A 19592-nucleotide genomic window follows, 5' to 3' on the forward strand; every position below is an offset into this window, starting at 1 on the left:
GCTGTCAGATATATAGTTTTGGCTTGACACGCAAATATGCGGCAGCAACTCCCATCCTCAGCCTCATATACTCCCATGTTAAAAAGGCGGGAAATTTTCTGGAGGAAGGCAGAAGTAACGTTTCTCTCTCTTGCTCCCAAGGGCACATTTCTTCATTTATCGACACAAAATAACTATGTGGACGATCAGGAAGGGCTCACGATGCTGAAAGTTAAGCCGGTTCAATGATTGGAATTACGGTTTGGCCAAAAGTCCTTCCTCTTCGAGGGAAGGTCTCAGCATTTTCTGTCAGTCTCAGGATTTCTAACTGACATTTTAACAGGTGCAGACCAGCTGCTGATTAGGTCCTGGTTGCTTGGCAACCTCAGCCTGCCTGAAGGAGGAGAGGGGGGTGGCAGGCAGGCAGAAGCGGCAGCCATTTTAGTAGTTCTTGGCACTTAATTTGAACTTGTCTGTCTAAAATGGCAGACAGAGACAGCAGAGCAGCTAGCACGTTAAAATGCTAATGATAATTAACATTAGCCACTAGAAATTAAATACATGCTAATGTTAACATGGTAATGCCAACATGCTAATGTTAATTACTAGTGCATCAGGGTTAACATGCTAATGTTAAAATGCTAATGCGAACATGCTAATGCTAACATGCTAATGCTAACTGCTAGCGCATCAGCGTTAACATGCTAATGTTAACTGCTAGCGCATCAGCGCTAACATGCTAATGCTAACATGCTAATGTTAACATGGTAATGTTAACATGCTAATGTTAATATGCTAATGTAACTGCTAGCGCATCAGCGTTAACATGCTAATGTTAACATGCTAATGTTAACTGCTAGTGCATCAGCGTTAACATGCTAATGCTAACATGCTAATGGTAACTGCTAGTGCATCAGCGTTAACATTCTAATGTTAAAATGCTAATGATAACATGCTAAAGCTAACTGCTAGCGCATCACCACTAACATGCTAATGGTAATTGCTAGCGCATCACCGCTAAAATGCTAACATGCTAACGCTAACATTCTAATGTTAACATGTTGATGTTAATTGCTAGCGCTTCAGCGCTAACATGCAAAGGATAACATGCTAATGCTAATTGCTAGCACGTAAGCGCTAGCTGCTCCTGTGTCTAAATAAACATGTTAAAAATGACTATTTGAGGTGTGCTTTTTTAATACAGACCCCCAGCAACAGCCCACTCGTCAGTCTTAAAATTTCTTTTCTAGTACTGAATTTGCTGAGTAGCGTCAGTAATAATGCATGGGGACGACGGGGCCAGAGTCACGCACACTCAAAATTTCTTTAGAAAATTTTCTAGTGTATATTACACCCTTGCTGCTGAAACAAAAGAATTTCACCGTTATGGGATAAATAAAGTATAATCTTCTAATCTATGTCACTCATTTGAATGGTAAGTGATTACATTGTAAAAACAGAAGCTACATGGCACAGCACTGACAAGACAGCGAGAAAAGAGAGTTTCTCACATGATATGTGCGCCCATGGCAACGCGCAGCTTATTTCTTTTTTTTAAACGCGGGTTGACCCGTTTCTTTTTTTTTTTTAAACGTGGGTTGACCCGCTTTCAAACGGCATAGGGCTCCTTTACTGCTGGCCAAAAAAACGCACGTCTGATCTACAGCTGGCGGGCTGCGTTGCCGTTCCCCCCACTGCTGCGCGTTGCCATGGATACCGAGTGTAACGGCACACATATTACTACACTAGTGATGGGAATTTCGGCTCTTTTGTGTGTGCCGGATCATTTGGCTCAGCTCACCAAGAAGAGCCGGCTCTTTCGGCTGCCAAGTGGCTCTTTATTTTACCTTTTATAATTCAGGAAAATTTAGCACTGTTTTTACTTGATTGTGATTTGTATTTGAACGCATATATCACTTGAATTTCAATAATTTGCTGTAGCCAACTGCATTTACAGTTGTAAAATCCCTTGTGACTCCCTGAAACCACCCAGTGAATGCACTAACTTGCTTGAAGAACCACTCTGCTACACAAAGCAGATAGAAACGCCTATAAAAACCTAAGCATAGAAATTTTAAAAAAGGACAGCTATTGACATTTTATTTTTTTTATATTTATATAAACACACACACACACAAAGTACTGAAAAAACATAATTAAATAACAGCACTCAAGTAAATGTGCTTTGTTAATGCCCACCACTGACATCTGGACAAATGAAACCAAAATGTTTTTGGTATAGTGTAAAAAATAATATATCTTTGCACCACACTCCTCCCTCGTCTTCCCTCCTCTCTCTCATTCAGCGTGTCTCCCTCCTCTTGTCTCTTGTCACCTCTCAGCACTGCTACCTCCGCCCGTCCCTGCTTGGTGTTATGCTCCTTGTCAATCCTCACATGATTGGTTGCACAGCATGCACGTGACACCCGTAGCCAATGCCCGCAGTGCCTGCAGGTACTTTTCCTAAAGAGAAAAGTTACTTAAAAGAGCCGGCTATTTGAACCGGCTCGTTCGTGACCGACACATCACTAGTGTTTGTGTCTGCGAGAGACAAGGATAAAATGGCCGACATTAAAAATGTAGTCTTGATAGTCATTGATATCATACAGAGACTTCAAACATGTTAGTCAAAGGCAGGCTTGAGTTTGCCAAGCACCCAGGGTGAGCTTGCAGGTCAGAGTAATTAGTCACAGGTGCTGCATGCACTGTCCCACTGAGATGCACAGTAAGCCACTAGAAATTAAATACATGCTAATTTAAACATGGTAATGCCAACATGCTAATGTTATTACTAGTGCATCAGGGTTAACATGCTAATGGTTAAAATGCTTAATTGAGAACATGCTAATGTAACATGTAATGCTACACTGCTGCATCAGTTAACATGCAATGTTAACTGCTAGCGCATCAGCGCTAAAATGCTTAATGCTAACATGCTAATGTTAACATGGTAATGTTAACATGCTAATGTTAATATGCTAATGTAACTGTAACGCCGCATCAGCGTTAACATGCTAATGTTAACATTCTATGTAACTGCTGCATCCGCGTTAACATGCTAATGCTAACATGCTAATGGTAACTGCTGTGCTCAGCGTTAACATTCTAATGTTAAAATGTAATGATAACATGCTAAAGCTAACTGCTAGCGCATCACCACTAACATGCTAATGGTAATTGCTAGCGCATTCCGCTAAAATTGCTAACATGCTCAACGCTAAACCTTCTAATGTTAACTGTTGATGTTATTGCTAGCGCTTCAGCGCTAACATGCAAAGGATAACATGTAAACTAATTGCTAGCACGTAAGCGCTAGCTGCTCCTGTGTCTAAATAAACATGTTAAAAATGACTATTTGAGGTGTGCTTTTTAATACAGACCCCCAGCAACAGCCCACTCGTCAGTCTTAAAATTTCTTTTCTAGTACTGAATTTGCTGAGTAGCGTCAGTAATAATGCATGGGGAGACGGGGCCAGAGTCACGCACCTCAAAATTTCTTTAGAAAATTTTCTAGTGTATTTACACCCTTGCTGCTGAAACAAAAGAATTTCACCGTTATGGGATAAATAAAGTATAACTTCTAATCTAGTCACTCATTTGAATGGTAAGTGATTACATTGTAAAAACGAAGCTACATGGCACAGCACGACAAGACAGCGAGAAAAAGGTTTCTCACATGATAGTGCGCCCATGGCACGCGCCGCTTATTTCTTTTTTTTAAACGCGGGTTGACCCGTTTCTTTTTTTTTTTTAAACGTGGGTTGACCCGCTTTCAAACGGCATAGGGCTCCTTTACTGCTGGCCAAAAAACGCACGTCTGATCTACAGCTGGCGGGCTGCGTTGCCGTTCCCCCCACTGCTGCGCGTTGCCATGGATACCGGTAACGGCACACATTTACTACACTAGTGATGGGAATTTCGGCTCTTTTGTGTGTGCCGGATCATTTGGCTCAGCTCACCAAGAAGAGCGGCTCTTTCGGCTGCCAAGTGGCTCTTTATTTTACCTTTTATAATTCAGGAAATTTAGCACTGTTTTTACTTGATTGTGTTTGTTTTGAACGCATATATCACTTGAATTTCAATAATTTGCTGTAGCCAACTGCATTTACAGTTGTAAAATCCCTTGTACTCCCTGAAACCACCCAGTGAATGCACTAACTTGCTTGAAGACCACTCTGCTACACAAAGCAGATAGAAACGGCTATAAAAACCTAAGCATAGAAATTTTAAAAAAGGACAGCTATTGACATTTTATTTTTTTATATTATATAAACACACACACAACACACACACACACAACGTACTGAAAAAATATAAATAATAACAGCACTCAAGTAAATGTGCTTTGTTATGCCCACCACTGACTCTGGACAAATAAAACCAAAATGTTTTTGGTATAGTGTAAAAAATAATATATTTTTGCACCACAACTCCTCTCTCGTCTTCACTCTCTCTCTCTTCAGCGTGTCTCCCTCCTCTGTCTCTTGTCACCTCTCAGCGGTGCTACCCCCACCCCTCCCTGCTTGGTGGTATGCTCCTTGTCAATCCTCACATTACTGGTTGCACAGCATGCATGTGACACCCGTAGCCAATGCCGCCAGTGCCCAAGAGATGCTGGCTGCAGACCTCCACTGTCAGGCACCTCCTCCACTGTCACGCACCTCCACTGTCCGGCCCGGAAATGAACGGGATACATTTCAAATAAAACTGTAGACCTCCACTGTCAGGCACCTACCTCCACTGTCAGGCCCAGAATGAACGGGATACATTTCAAAATAAAACTGCAGACCTCCACTGTCAGGCCCGGAAAATGCAGGGACACATTTCAAAATAAAATCGTGAATTTGTGAATGCACTTCCGGTTGAATTGTTTTCCTCACAAATGAATTAATTAGTAAACAATGACATAAAATCTTTCAATTCCCGGTCTATTGTATATATTGTTTTTATAGTAAAACTATTTCGGGATCTGGTTATTATAGACACAGATTAAATGTTAAATATAAATTTTCAATATTTATCATCCCAGTAACAGTGTTAACACACATTATTAGCTGTAAACACTCAGCATTAGAAAAACATCAACGTGGTTGGGGTGCTTACATAAGGAGTAAACATTTATAATCATCACTTTAAAAGTTACATACGTTGTTTTTGGTGCCTGTTTGTTTCCCAGATATATTAGTGTGTGTGTGAATGGGTGTATAAGAGACATCAACTTAAAGAACTTTGTAGAAAGGCGCTTTATGAAGTTCAGTCCATTTCCTGTTATTAGTTTACGGGCAGATCTGCCACATCCAATATGGCAGACGCGTTAACGTAACGCAGCAACGGACCAACCTGCTCAGTGAGGCATCTGAAAATCATTTTCATCTGAAAATGAAAAGGGTCATTTTCATCTGAAAATGAAAATGACCCTCTCAAAATGTCCTCTCCACCTCCCCACCCCCCAAAAAACGTCATCACTTCGGGCCTGACAGTGAAGGTGCGTGACAGTGGAGGTAGGTGCGTGACAGTGGAGGTCTGCAGCCAGGTGCCTCTCCCAGTGCCTGCAGGTACTTTTCCTAAAGGAAAAGGGAAAAAAAGAAAAAGAAAAAAAAGAACGGCTTGTGGACAGACGGGAGCCGGCTCCCATCGTTCACTTAAAAGAGCCGGCTCTTTGAACCGGCTCGTTCGCGACCGACACATCACTATACTACGCACATGAAAAATACATACATAGAAAATATTGTCCATACACTACGGTGGTGGTCAGTGTTTTTTCCACTCCTCTTCCACATGGACCATTAGTTGCTGGGCCAGGTTGATTGAGTGTGTGCAAAGCTTCTTGTACGGGTCGCAAAGTCACGTAAATTAGCGGCCGCGTATAATGTTCCCACTGTTAACGCATTTTTCAGTAATAACGAGGACAGGTCTCACATCGCTTAACTCGTATAAGAGTATATCATCGGTGCTAAATACTTGTTACAGTCGAATATAAGGCTTAATCTTACATTAAATATTTGCAGTTTCACTCTGGCGGCGCTAGCCAGCTAGCACTACATGCTAACATATTATCGAAAACAAACAAACATGAAATATTCATCCTAGGTTATGTTGATGGATCATTTGAGACAGAGAGACATTAGACGATCAATGCACACTACCAACAGATGAACTAACTAAGCTAAAATAATTTTAAATGTACTTACTTGAACGGCTCGGCTCCAAGGAAAAAAGATGGCGGTCGGCTCGGATTTTCAAAGTTCAAGACCATGCGTGACGTCACATTGCGGGCGCATGCGTGTTGGTTGAAATGCTCACCTTGACATATTTTCTGAAGTTAACTGAACGCATTTTTGTGGGTTTTTAACAAGTTTCCGTGCTTTTTTCAAGTTGAAGTTGATGTAACTCTTCTTACTTTGTTGTAATGGGCAATGAGTTCTCTTAACTTGACAACAATAGTCCTTCTGACTAAAAGCCCAAATCCCTTTTAACAGTGTAGGTCTCCACCTTTGCCTGCTACGTGGCTGGCAAAAGACCCAATCCCTATGACTGAATATACTCTCTAAAAGGATAGTGGTATCAAATCCTTCATCTTCATTTGACTCAGGATCTTTCTGAAAGCAGATAGCACAATAAGAAGGGGTGAGCGTTCATCATCAAATCGTCATCAGAAGCACCTTAAAGACTGATATGACATGAATAGTGAACAAAATGAAGCTGAAATTAAGTTTGATTTAAGGTCCCTGCATCAGTCATAGAAAGACATTATTTTAGTTTGTCTAAGTAGAAAAAGGCAATCTTAGTGATTGATTATCAAAGGCTGAGGTAGAATTAAACATAATGCCAAGTTTCTTGACTGTTAGAAATTACATAACTGTACAAAAATTACAGTTACATGATCCAACTGTTGTCTATGCCAAGTGGCATTTCAGTTTTATGAAAATTCAGGAGCAATAAATTGTCCTTAAACGAATGTGCCTTGGGTTGTCAAAAGACAACCTATCAGCTGATTAGTAGATGACCTGCTCTACCTCCTGAGCTACAGCCAGAAGCGAGCACTACACAAAACAATTTTTTAAAAATAAATGTGATATTTGTTTTAATAATGCTTTTGGTTTGCATAATGCTACAAACTAAAATGATGTCTTTCCTGACTGATGAAGAGACCTTAAATTAAACTTAGTTATCATAATGTTTTGTTAAATGCACAAAAAGTTTTCAAATGTTTCAAAATGTTGCAGCTAGAATAGAACAGAAAATCTGCTCAGGCTGCTCTAATAAGTCTCTTAGGACTTTCCAGTTAATTCAGAATGCTGCTGCACGTGTTCTGACAGGAACCAAGATCAGAGATCACATCTCTCCCATTTTGGCTTCCTTGCATTAGCTACCTATTAAATCTAGAATAGAATTTAAAATTCTTCTCCTTACTTACAAAGCTCTTCATGGTCAGGCACCATCATATCTAAAAGAGCTCATAATACCTTATTACCCCTCTAGAACACTGCGCTCTCAGGACGCTGGGTTCCTTGTGGTTCCTATAGTTTCCAAAAGTAGATTGGGAGCCAGAGCTTTCAGCTATCAGGCTCCTCTTCTGTGGAACAAACTACCTTTCTGGGTTCGGGAGGCAGACACGGTCAACACCTTTAAGAATAGACTTAAGACTTTCCTTTTTGATAAAGATTATAGTTAGGGCTGGCTCAGGTCATCCCTTAGTTATGCTGCTATAGGACTAAACTGCCGAGGGACTCCCTCTCCCTCCCTTTTTCCCTCTCTCTCTCAGGGTTATGCCTAGTCAGGCAAGGTATTGGTTGAAGATGTAGTCACAGCTCCCTTTACTGAACACTACTCAAACCTTCTATCTCTCTCTCTCTCTCTCTCTCTCTCTCTCTCTCTCTCTCTCTCTCTCTCTCTCTCTCTGAGCGCATGCGCGAGTGTGGTGAGCGTGGTGAGTGAGTGACTGTGATTTCATTTTTTTCTTGTCTTTTTTTTGTGTATGTTTTTCCACATAGCTTTTGATAGTTTAGTTTGTTAATAGTTCGAGTCCCTCAGGTGGTGGTTTGGGGGTGTTTTGGGGGGCAGGATGCCCGTGGTGACCGGGCAGGGAGAGCTGGAGAAGCTAACAATGCGCCATGCCGTGAAGGTTTCATCTCAGACAGGTGTTTCAGTGGAGGAGGTGGGGCTGGCTGTTGGACAGGTGGTGGGTTACCACAGCGTTAAGTCTGCGTCTCGCATGAACAGTGCTGTGGTGATCTTCCTAGATGAGGTGAATAAAGTGGAGCAGGTGGTGGAGACCGGCATTGTCCTGAGGGACACGTTCACACCAGTGTACCTGCTGGTGAACCCGGCCACAAAGATAATGATCTCAAACGCACCGCCTTTCATCAAAAACGATGATTTGTGTAAATCTCTCTGCAGGTATGGACAGGTAGTCTCCCCGATCAAAATGGTGCTGCTGGGCTGTAAGTCACCTAAACTGAAACATGTGGTCTGTCACAGGAGGCAGGTCTTTATGATCCTTAAAGACGCAGAGAGTCCCATCAACCTGACTCTTACTTTCAGAGTCGAAGGTTTTAACTACATTGTTTTCGTCACCTCGGACACAATGAAATGTTTCGGTTGTGGCGCTGAGGGGCACCTTGTCCGAGCCTGCCCCGAGGTGAGGAAGGGAAACCCCGGGGGCTTCGACTCCGATCCCTCGGGGGGAGCCGGGGGCTCCGGCGCAGGGCCGTCGGGCGGGGCCGGGAGCTCTGGTTTCGGCACCGGCCTCGGCTCCGGTCACTCGGGAGAACCCGGGGGCCCCCCGGAGCAGGAGAAGGAAGCGTTTTTTTCGGGTCTTTCTGGATCAACTGAGGGGCGGCCTGGGGAGGGTTGTACGGGGGCAGGTAACTCCTCTGAGCGGCCGCAGATCTCAGAGCTGAGGATGCGGGATGTAAAGGAGCGAGGGGAAAAAGCAAAACAGCCCGATGTGATGTGCTGACACCGCAGCAGAGAAAACAGTAAATACACCAAACAATAATAATGAGGATGTTTCTAGTGACGGGTGCATGGATGAGGTTTTTGATGAGAGCTGTCTCAGTGTCAGCAGCGGTAAAAGAAAGAAAAAGGTGGATAAAGGTTTGGGGGGGAGGAAAGAGCAGGAGGACTTCACGGAGCCTCTCTGATGAGGAGGAGGCGGCTGAAGTTGAAATGTCTACCTCTCAGCAGGAGAGAGTTACATCTTACTCCGCAGAGAAGATCAGGGGCCTCATGTACGAATACTTGCGTGGATTTCCTACTAAAACTTGCCGTACGCCAGAACCCGGAAACTGTCGTACGCACAAAAATATTCAGATGTATCAAAGTGTGCGTTCACATGGATCCAAGCACGTTTCTTTTGTACTGCCAATCAACTGGAATTGAGCGCACGTGTCAACTCCTCCCTGTCCAGCCCCATTTACCTATGCAAATCTATTTAAATAGGCCCTGGACCTGAGATTCACCTCTTTGTCCGATCAGATAACGCGATAAACAAAGGAAAGAAAAGGAATTTTACAGAGTCTGAGCTAAAGATTCTAGTGAATGAAGTGGAGATTCTGTTTGGTTCCCTGTCAACAGGGATAAATTTGACCAAAAAAAAGACGTGGTGGTAGTGTGTGTGTGAGGCTGGAATGCCGTGGGATCCGAGCAGCGCACACACAGGTGTGGACAGTGTGTGGCGCTGCGGCTGACCTTTTACGCCCGCTTTTACTGACAGAATACTGAACACAGAGACAATCGGGCTTGTTAGAAAGCTCGTCAGCTCTAATTTCACAGCAGAGAAAATAAAGAAACCAAAAACATGATATTTGAATGCCACATGCCCCAATGTGCACGATGGGTGGCTTCTGGGTAAGTAAAAAGTTTATTCCTTAATTGTCCGTATGTAACCAGCGTTACGGGACAATTAAAGGGATAGAGCCACCCATCGCGCACCGTGCCAGCCTCCAGCCTGTTCCCAACCATGCTGTTATCATAATGATGAGTCGTGCGTTGAACCAGGCCACCTTGCCACGATGTTAGTTAGTTGCATTTGCGCACATTGATGGAATGAATGTTTCCTACTAACATAAAAAAATCATCCTGGGATTTTATAGCAATGTGTGTGCAGTCAATAGCTCCGATTACATAGAGGAAACCGGCTCTCACTGCAAACTGCGCTTTAATGCGGCCTGTTCAACAGCATTGTACGGGAATCTATGTACCAGGAAGACATTCGGATGATTCCGTCCCACACAGCTGGCATGGCTCGGCTCAGGGTTACTGGCACACTCGACCGATCGGCCAGCTCCCGCTGGAATGCCCCTGTTGCCAGAACCCCAGCGTAGTCAGGCAGCCGGCCCCCGTGCGCTCCTGGGCCGGCCGCAGCTCTGCGCACATCTCCAGTAACACTGGCCTTGGTAACCGAAATCGCTTATGAGCCAATTATCATGGTTTGCAAGTAAATCCATGCGTTCCTTAAATCGCTCACGGCGGTTGCACCTTTGCAAGGTCCCCAACAACTTTTGTTAATACCATTTTCTTCATCACATTGCGCATGCTTTTATATCCACCCATATAACTGCAAACATGGGGTGTGTTAATTGTTCATAGTGTGTCTCTGATGTGCACATCACTCTGATGACTACTTGTTTTCACATATTAACAGTTTCCCAGCTTCACCTCTAAGTGTCGCCAAAGGAACAAATAGCTGTAGAAAAGTTGCGTACGACAGCTATGAAATTGGCGTGGGGCACGCACATTTCTACGATTGTTTCACATTTGATACATTTGAACGTGAGCGTGGAAAAGGACGTACGCCCCTTTTTTGTGCGTACGCATGCTTTGTACATGAGGCCCAGGGCTTTTCTGGTGGAAACAAAGGGTCAGAGAGCTGTGAAACCTGAAAACTACTTTCCTGATCTGAACGGGTTTATTTTGTCTGTGACTAAACTCAGAAAACAAGATGTGTTCAGTGACCAGGAGTTATATAGACTCAGGAAGATGGTGACAAAAGCTAGGGCTGCTCTCATAGATGATGATGATTAATATGAAGGGGTGTTTTCTATTACCTGCTGTTGCATCTGCTGTGTGTTTTTTCATCATGGTGAACATTAACATTGGGTCAATCAATATTAACGTGCACGTACAGATGTGAAGAGGGCTTCTCTGTTCAAACTGTGTGATGTTAAAAAGTTGGATGTGATGTTTGTCCAGGAAACGCACAGTGACGACAGAAACGAGGGGGACTGGAGAAGGGAGTGGCCAGGGAGGGTTTGCCTGAGCCATAAACTGTCTAACAGTGCTGGGGTGGGGGTCCTGTTCTCCAGGTCGTTTATTCCTCAGTCTGTAGAGCTGCACCACATCATAGCTGGTCGTCTTTTGATGGTCAAAGCTCTTTATGAAAGTGTTAAATTGGTGTTCCTGTGTGCCTATGCGCCTGTTATAGGTGTGGAAAGGATGTTTTTTTAAATGTATTGTGTGATGTCATTGGTAATGTGTCTGGAGAATACTTAATTTTGGGAGGAGATTTTAACTGCACTGCAGAACCAGTGTTAGACAGAAACCATCTGGAGCCTCATCCTGCTTCAGCTGCTCATCTTAACCGCCTCATAGAGACTCATGAGCTGAAAGATGTGTGGAGGAGCCTTAATGGACAGAGGAAACAGTACACCTGGTCTCACTGTAGAGACAACTCTGTGTCTCTGGCCAGACATGACCGTTTTTATTGTTTTAAGCATCATTTGAGCTCTTTCAAAGACCGTTGAATGGTTCCAGTAGGGGTGACAGATCATTTTCTGTTTTTTTGCTCAGTTGTTATCCAGAATGTGAAGATATCCAGTGCCTACTGGCACTTTAATACAGTGCTTTTGGAAGACTGTTCTTTTAGGGAAGCTTTCAGGGTCTTATGGGACTCACATCGTGAAAAGAAATTCATGTTCATGTCTGTACTGTAACAAAACAATTTTGTCAACAATATACTCGTAATGCCACCAAGTACATCACCAGATCCCTTCAGGACCTGGAGACTGAGGTACAGACCTTACTGAGTCGCACAGGAGATCAAGGACATGTTGAAGTCCTTAAAAGTAAAAATGCTGCTATAGCCAACCTGTTGGGCATCACAGCACAGGGAGCTCTGGTCCGGTCGCGTTTCATGAACGCCTCTATGATGGACGCCCCGTCCAAGTTTTTCTTTGGCTTGGAGACTAAGAACGGCCAGAGGAAGATCATCCATTCCCTGTGCGCTGAGGACGGCTCCACACTAACTGAGACCTCCGACATCAGACGGTATGCCACTCGTTTTTATCAAAACCTTTTTAAAACAGAGTTGGTAGAGGATGCAGAGTTGGATTCAGCTTTTCTGTCTGACCTGCCTAAAGTTGGGGAGTCATTTGACTCTTTGCTGTCGGCTGACCTGACCCTGGGAGAACTTCATGCAGCCCTCATGAGTCTAGCCAATGGTAAGGCCCCGGGCATTGATGGCCTTCCAGTGGATTTCTATAAGGCTTTCTGGCCTGTGGTGGGAGAGGACATGCTGGAGGTATTTCAGGACAGTTTCAGACATGGACTGTTACCTCAGAGCTGCAGGAGGGCGGTCATTACCCTGCTCCCTAAGAAGGGTGATCTCCAGGAGCTTAAGAATTGGAGGCCGGTCTCTCTGCTCTGTGGGGACTATAAGGTGCTGTCAAAAGCCTTGGCTCTAAGGCTCAGGGAGGTAATGGAGGAAGTGATTCATGTCGATCAGACTTACTGTGTGCCCGGCAGGCTTATTAGTGATAATATCACTTTTATTCGGCATGTTTTGGAAGTCTCTGGCTCTTTGGGCATAGAAACTGGTCTCATTTCGTTAGACCAAGAAAAAGCTTTTGACCGGGTTGAACATCAATACTTGTGGAAAACACTTGCTGCTTTTTGGTTCAACCCTGTTTTCATAGCTAGGGTTCAGGTTTTGTACCGTGACGTTGCGAGCATATTGAAAATAAATGGTGGCTTGGCTGCACCTTTTGCTGTTCAGAGGGGGGTGCGGCAGGGATGTTCATTGTCTGGGATGTTATATTCTCTGGCCATTGAGCCCCTGCTGCACAAGCTGAGGAAAGAGATGGCAGGTGTGTGTTTTCCAGGATGTCCTGCTGCACTTAAATTGACAGCTTATGCTGACGACATCATGGTGCTGTTAAACTCACAGACTGACATTGAAGTTTTAAAAGAAAATGTGCTGTTTTTCCATAAACTGCCCTCAGTGAAGGTAAATTGGGTAAAGAGTGGGGCTTTTGTAACCAAGAAAGGCTCTCTAAATGGGTTGGTGTTACCGGGGGGACTTGAATGGAAGACGGGGGGGTTGAAGTATCTTGGGGTGTTTTGTGGGGACGAATTATTCTCGAAGAAAAACTGGGAGGATGTGTTGGAATTAGTTGAGGGCAGGCTGAGGAGGTGGAGGTGGCTGCTGCCTTGTATGTCATTCAGAGGAAGGACTCTAGTGATAAATAATCTGGTGTCCTCCTCTCTATGGCACAGGCTGGCTGTGACCGACCCCCCCTCTGGTCTCCTTGCACGGATACAAGCAATCCTTGTGGACTTTTTTTGGGACAGGCTTCACTGGATCCCGCAGGCGGTGCTGTTCCTCCCTAAGGACGAGGGAGGACAGGGGCTGGTGCACCTGGCCAGCAGGTGTGCTGCTTTCAGGCTGCAGTTTGTCCAGAGGCTGCTGTATGGACCACAGGACCTGGTATGGAGGCCTCTGGCTCGGCTCATCCTGCAGAGAGTCGGTGGGATGGGACTAAAGGAAGCAGTGTTTTTGATGGATTTTAAGACTGTTAAGCTTCATAATTTGCCTGTGTTTTATCGAGGACTTTTCAGCGTATGGAAGCTGATCTGGAGGCAGAGAGTGGAGCACGGCTCTCTGTCCTGGCTGCTGAGGGAGCCTGTTCACCAGGGAGGACTTCTGAGCGCCCCCTGCTGGGCTGGACCAGCGGTCACAGAGGCTTTCAGCAGGGCAGGGATCTCTACTCTGGGGGCTGTGCTGGGCCATACTGGACCTGGACTCCAGGAAGCGGGGCGTCTGGTGGCTGCGATGGGCTGGAGATCAGAGAGGATGGTGGGGAGGCTGCTGAAACACTGGAGGAGCCGTCTGACAGAAGAGGAGCGTCAACAAATAAAGGGCTACAGTCCTGTGGTTGGTGGAACCGAGGATCCTTTCCCCCCTCTTTACATCAGGCCCTGGGAAGAACAGCAGGGGGAGCTGAACCTGAAGGAGGCCAAGGGCAGAGCGCTGGCTGCCCTGATGGTCAGGTGTTTGAACAGAACGAGGCTGCAGCAGCAGACACACCTGTCCTGGAGGACTCACCTGGCCTTAGAGGAGCAGGACCGTCCTGAGTGGAGGAGTCTGTATAAGTCTCCTCTCTCTAAGAGGGTGGCCGATCTACAGTGGAGAATTCTGCATGGGATCTTGGCCATCAATGCTTTCATCTCTGTCCTTAACCCTACAGTACCCAACACATGTCCCTTCTGTCCGGGGGTAGAAACTGTGTTTCACTGTTTCACAGACTGTCCTCGTCTGGTGCCGCTTTTCTCCTGGTTGAACTGTTGCTTCAGGAAGGCAGGAGAAGTTTTCTCTCTTAAGACTTTTATTCTGGGTTTTAAATATTTGAAGACCCAAAAGAATAAATGTCAGTTAATGAACTTCATACTGGGTCAATCCAAAATGGCGGTCTATGTGAGCAGGAAGAGGAAAGTGGAGGATGGGGTAGACTCAGATGTGGTGTTGCTCCTGAGTAGAATGATAAAAGTCAGAATCACGATTGATTTTAACTATTACAAACAAATGAACGATTTGGAGAAGTTCATGATTATATGGACTTTTAGAAGAGTGTTGTGTTTTGTACAAAATAATGATTTAATGTTCTCAGAACAGCTGGCCTGATCTTTGTCCTGTTTATTTATTTATTTATTTAGTGTGACATGAATTGATGTGTTGCATACTAGAGAAATAAAGGCCTTTTGAAAAATCAAAAAAATCTCTCTCTCTCTCTCTCTCTCTCTCTCTTTCTCTCTCTCTCTCTCTCCTCTCTGTCTCTCTCCCTCCTCCACCATGTTATTACTGTTATTATTGTTACCATATCTCCATTACAGTTTATAGTTAGTTTATAGTTAATGACTTACTGCTGCTGTGCATCTGTGTCTCTCTCTCAGATTAGCAGTATGGTGAAAATGTCTCCTTGTAGTCCACACCTATCTTTTAACTGTATCCTTTGGCTACATATTCTGCTTTGAATTTGTCAGATCCATCAAAATTATTCTTAAGATCAAACACCCATCTACCCCCACTGCTTTCTTACTTTATTTCTTCATCCATCGCATTAACTCACTCTTATGGTGAGGTTACAGCTTCCCTGAATGGTACATCACACAATCTGTAACAATAATCCATGGTAATCAGAGACATATTCATTTAAAGAGCCTGGTTTCTTCCTCACTCTAGAAGGATATCGCTTGTGCTCATGTTTCATCTCGCCTGTCTCACCTGTCTGTGCTTGACTGTTCACCTTTCCTGCACCTCAAAGTCAGGCATCATATCAGTCTCTGTCTGGCGGTCCATAACTTCACCAGTCTGGGCTTCTGCACTTTCCCTTTGTCAGGATGCTGGACTATTCTTGTCGAACCAAACAAAGATTCCCTTCTCAGACCTTGAATCAAGTTTCCTCTTGTCTTTATAGGCATAACACACTGACCCAAACTTCTGCATCCTGGAGAGGTTAGGCCTTAACTTTGCTGTACCTGTGATGATTGATGAAAGTTGCCCCAGTATCCACCTTTAGACCTGTCACCTTGACACCACACGCTGGCTGGATTTCTGCGTCCTCATCACTTCATGACATTGTCCTCTGCGGTTGCTGTACACATTTTCTCAGTGTCTTCATAGCTTTATAGTGTCGAATCCAGCAAAAGATACTGCCTCCTCACTTTGACTGACATGAATAGCGAATGGTTTGATCAATGCTGGCAGTCCTTTTAAAATCATCACCACTAATAGTCCGTCACTCAGTTTCTCACCAGTGTTTCTCAATCAGTGACACACACTGCTTGACTTTTTAAGTGAAGTCAGCTTTGTACTCAGATAATTATATGTTACATAAAGTCCATCGTTGTCTTCAGTTTAATGACTGTTTATGAATCACAAACAATATACATACTGTATACTCTAAGTACATCAGTTTACTTTCAGATTTGATTTCAGTGATTTTGTAGAAAAGCTTAATTCAGTGGATCCAATGTTTAACCTGGTCTAAAGACAGATACTAGACAAGTCACTTGGCCTGCTCGTCACATGTATCATGAACAGTATTTCATATAATGTAAAAGTGTCATAAAAACATATTTATCAGACGCACCAAATAATTGTGAAGTTAAACATCTTCTATTCTTTCTCCACACTATCTCCTCCGACATTTAGCTTGTCTCTCTGTCTATCTGCACCCACACCTTTAATGACAGTGAGAGGTTATCTGTTCTGTATTACTGAGAGGGAGGTTATCTCCACTACAAATGGGAATAGGTAATTTACATCACACATGCCTTGGTCTAGTAGATGAGAGAGTTAAGGAAATTTTGAGTGTGCCTGACTCTGGCCCCGTCGCCCCCATACATTATTACTGACACTGCTCAGCAAATTTAGTATTAATACAACAAGCTGTGTCATCATTGCCTTTTTAATGGGCTCTTATTTTGAAAGACTTTTGTCTTGTGTTTGTTAGTGTGTGTGTGTGTGTGTTTGTGTGTGTGTGTGTGTGTGTGTGTGTGTGTGTGTGTGTGTGTGTGTGTGTGTGTCTGTGTGTGCTTGTGTGGTCTTGTGTCTGTTAATGAGAGTTTTACAAAGTCTTTTATTTTGAAGAATTTTGTCTTGTGTGTGTGTGTGTGTGTGTGTGTGTGTGTGCATGTGTGTTTGGTCTGTCTTTGTGTATATGCTTGTGTGTCTGTCCTGTCTGTTTGTGTGTGTGTGCTTGTGTGTCTGCCCTGTGAGTCTGTCTGTCTGTCTGTCTGTCTGTCTGTGTGTGTGTGTGTGTGTGTGTGTGTGTGTGTGTGTGTGTGTGTGTGTGTGTGTGTGTGTGTGTGCGTGTCTGTCTGTCTGTCTGTCCATCTATGTGTCTGTGTTTGTGTCTGCGAGAGAGAAGGATAAAATGGACAACATTAAAAATGTAGTTAGTTAGTCAAAGGCAGGCTTGAGGTTGCCAAGCAACCAGGGTCAGCTGCATGCCAGAGTAATTAGACACAGGTGCACGCACACACTCTGTGTCTCTCCCGAGACACTCAGAAAATCTCTAAATGAAGCCCCTCGAAGGTGGCCAAAAATGCCAAAAAAGGTATGTCGCAAACCAAAATCTGAAATGACCATCAGCATCCTCATCTCGTGGACCATTTCCTTGCCAATTTTCAAGCGAAAATTGTATAAACTTTGGCCTCGGGAGTTAGAGAAAGCACAGGTGCTCCCTGCTCCTTTTGAAAATTTCTCTTGTCAAATTAACATGGGAGTAGATTGGGCAGTAGATGCATGTTGCTGGCACATCTTTGTGTCTGACCCCAAAACTATGAAGCTGACAGCTTCAGCAGTGACTTTATCACTGCGACCGCCTCGAATTCTGACAGCTTCAGCAGTGACTTTATCACTGCGACCGCCTCGAATTTTCCTACGTTTTCAGAGGTAATCATGTCTGTAGAGTAACATTTGAGGCTACTGTAGTTGAATAAGTTTTTTTTATTTTTTCACTGATTTTTTTCTCTGGTCTGCACTCTAGCTATGACATCACTCACTCTAGCAGACGCAATACACACCCATTATAAACCCAGAAATTTAACAAAATTGATCATCATGATTGATCAGTGATTGAACAAAAAGTATAAAAGGTGTTGATAAGTAAAGTGAATCACTGAAGAGAAGGCAAGCCGGCAGAGCCGGTCATTGTTGAAAATGTCTTCGCAGTTTTTCCCGAATAAATTCACGTGATTCAGGGTGAAAACACGTTTTGTTATATAATTTGCTGGGGTCCTCTCACCACTGTGGGCCGCATTCACGGACAAATTAGTGCGGAAGATGAGTAATAAAAAAAAGAAACACGCAAACGAACAATACTCCCCATAGCTTGCTAGGTAGAGTAGTAGGGCCTCGTGTGTAGCTCACGAGGCACTAATAATAATAAGCATGGTGAATTGTATATAGTGTGCTCTTTCAGGCACACTCAATTAAGTTGGTGTCTGGGGAGCAAAATTGCATTTGGTGCAAGTCATCTGATAAACTCGGATCAACCTGGTAGGTAACAATATGATTTTAAGACCTTAAAGAATGTGCTCGTGAAAGAACTAATTAAGTTGCACTTGCACAAGACAAATGTAGTGTTAGATGAATCAACAGTTGACACTGTTGACAGCAACACATTAGTTATATGAATCTGTTGGTGGGGATACAGTTTTTCTCAATTGCTAAAACACAATTTCTGAAACCTTGCCCCATTTTCTTAAAACATTAAACACAAAACCTCATCTTCAAGCACTATTTACAAAACCTCTGACTCCTTTTGAATAAATGAAACTTTCGCCTCAAAACAGTTTTTACCAAACTCTGCTCTCAAATCATAGTGATCACAAAGTGATTAAAATGATATATACTATCAAGCAGTCAGTAAACAATACACCAAAAAAATAGAAAACACATTGTTCAAAACATATAGCTCTCAGGGAGGAGTACATTTTTAATCTCAAAACAAATTTCATATCTTTCCGTCATTGTCTTTTGATGAATGAAAACATGTTCTATCATAGCAGCTCAAAACTGATCAGAAATGAATACTCTGCTTTGTCTTTGCAGTTCGTTTTGTTCTTTCTCCTCCTTGTGCCCCTATTTTTACAGTACTGTACCCTGCATCTCACAAACTTGTCCTTTGTCTCTGTGATACTGTAATTCTTGTTCTTTGTTGATATGAACCTGCAACCAGTCAAAATCTATTGAGCAGTCAGTACTGTAAACAAATGGAAAGCACAATGTTCAGGGCCAGACAGTTTGTTTATTGCAATTCTACAAAAAGTAGATGTGCGGTTACAAAAAATATTCATGCAGTACAATACATACAGTGAGATCTGCAAATTGGGTTTTAATACGTGAAATGGTTTAAGGTATTGACAACAGACGCACTTAGCTTAATTATTTCAGGCAATTGAGAACTTTGTTCATTTATTGCTTGTATGTACACATGCTAGAAAAGCAGATTTTGATCAGGATCTGCTTTAATCTTAAATTTTTTTCCAATTGCTTACAGTTTTTTCCATTTGCTTAAACACAATTTTGCAAACTAGGCTGGTTTTATCAAAATACTAACACAATTCACCAAACCACACACCCAAACTGTAAAACACCTCATATATCACACAAAATGAAGCACTGCAACCAAAATCTAACTTTTGCACCAGATGGCACACACTTCATTCGTATTACAGGTTTTTGTCTAACCAACTACACACTGTTGGGCATAATAAAAGCACTCGTCTTTAGTATGCTTTGCCATCATACTTACATTGTTCAAACTGTAGAGAATTCTTCAGATTGTTCACATGCACAGAAATATCTGCAGATACACACGTGCTAT

General features: G+C 43.3%; 1 protein-coding gene and 1 long non-coding RNA gene across 2 annotated transcripts in view; one reads left to right on the forward strand and one right to left on the reverse strand.

Moving 5' to 3' along the window:
- LOC113746649 (uncharacterized) overlaps positions 1 to 6259 on the reverse strand; it is a 28208-nt gene extending 21949 nt beyond the window's left edge. The window contains exon 1 of the long non-coding RNA XR_003463017.1: positions 6171 to 6259. This is a non-coding gene — a long non-coding RNA (uncharacterized LOC113746649). The remainder of the gene's footprint in view (positions 1 to 6170) is intronic.
- LOC104939181 (NT-3 growth factor receptor) overlaps positions 1 to 19592 on the forward strand; it is a 119147-nt gene that overhangs the window by 18109 nt on the left and 81446 nt on the right. The gene's annotated exons all lie outside the window — the stretch shown is intronic.

This window comes from Larimichthys crocea, chromosome X (assembly GCF_000972845.2).
Source record: "Larimichthys crocea isolate SSNF chromosome X, L_crocea_2.0, whole genome shotgun sequence".
Classification (NCBI taxonomy): domain Eukaryota; kingdom Metazoa; phylum Chordata; class Actinopteri; family Sciaenidae; genus Larimichthys; species Larimichthys crocea.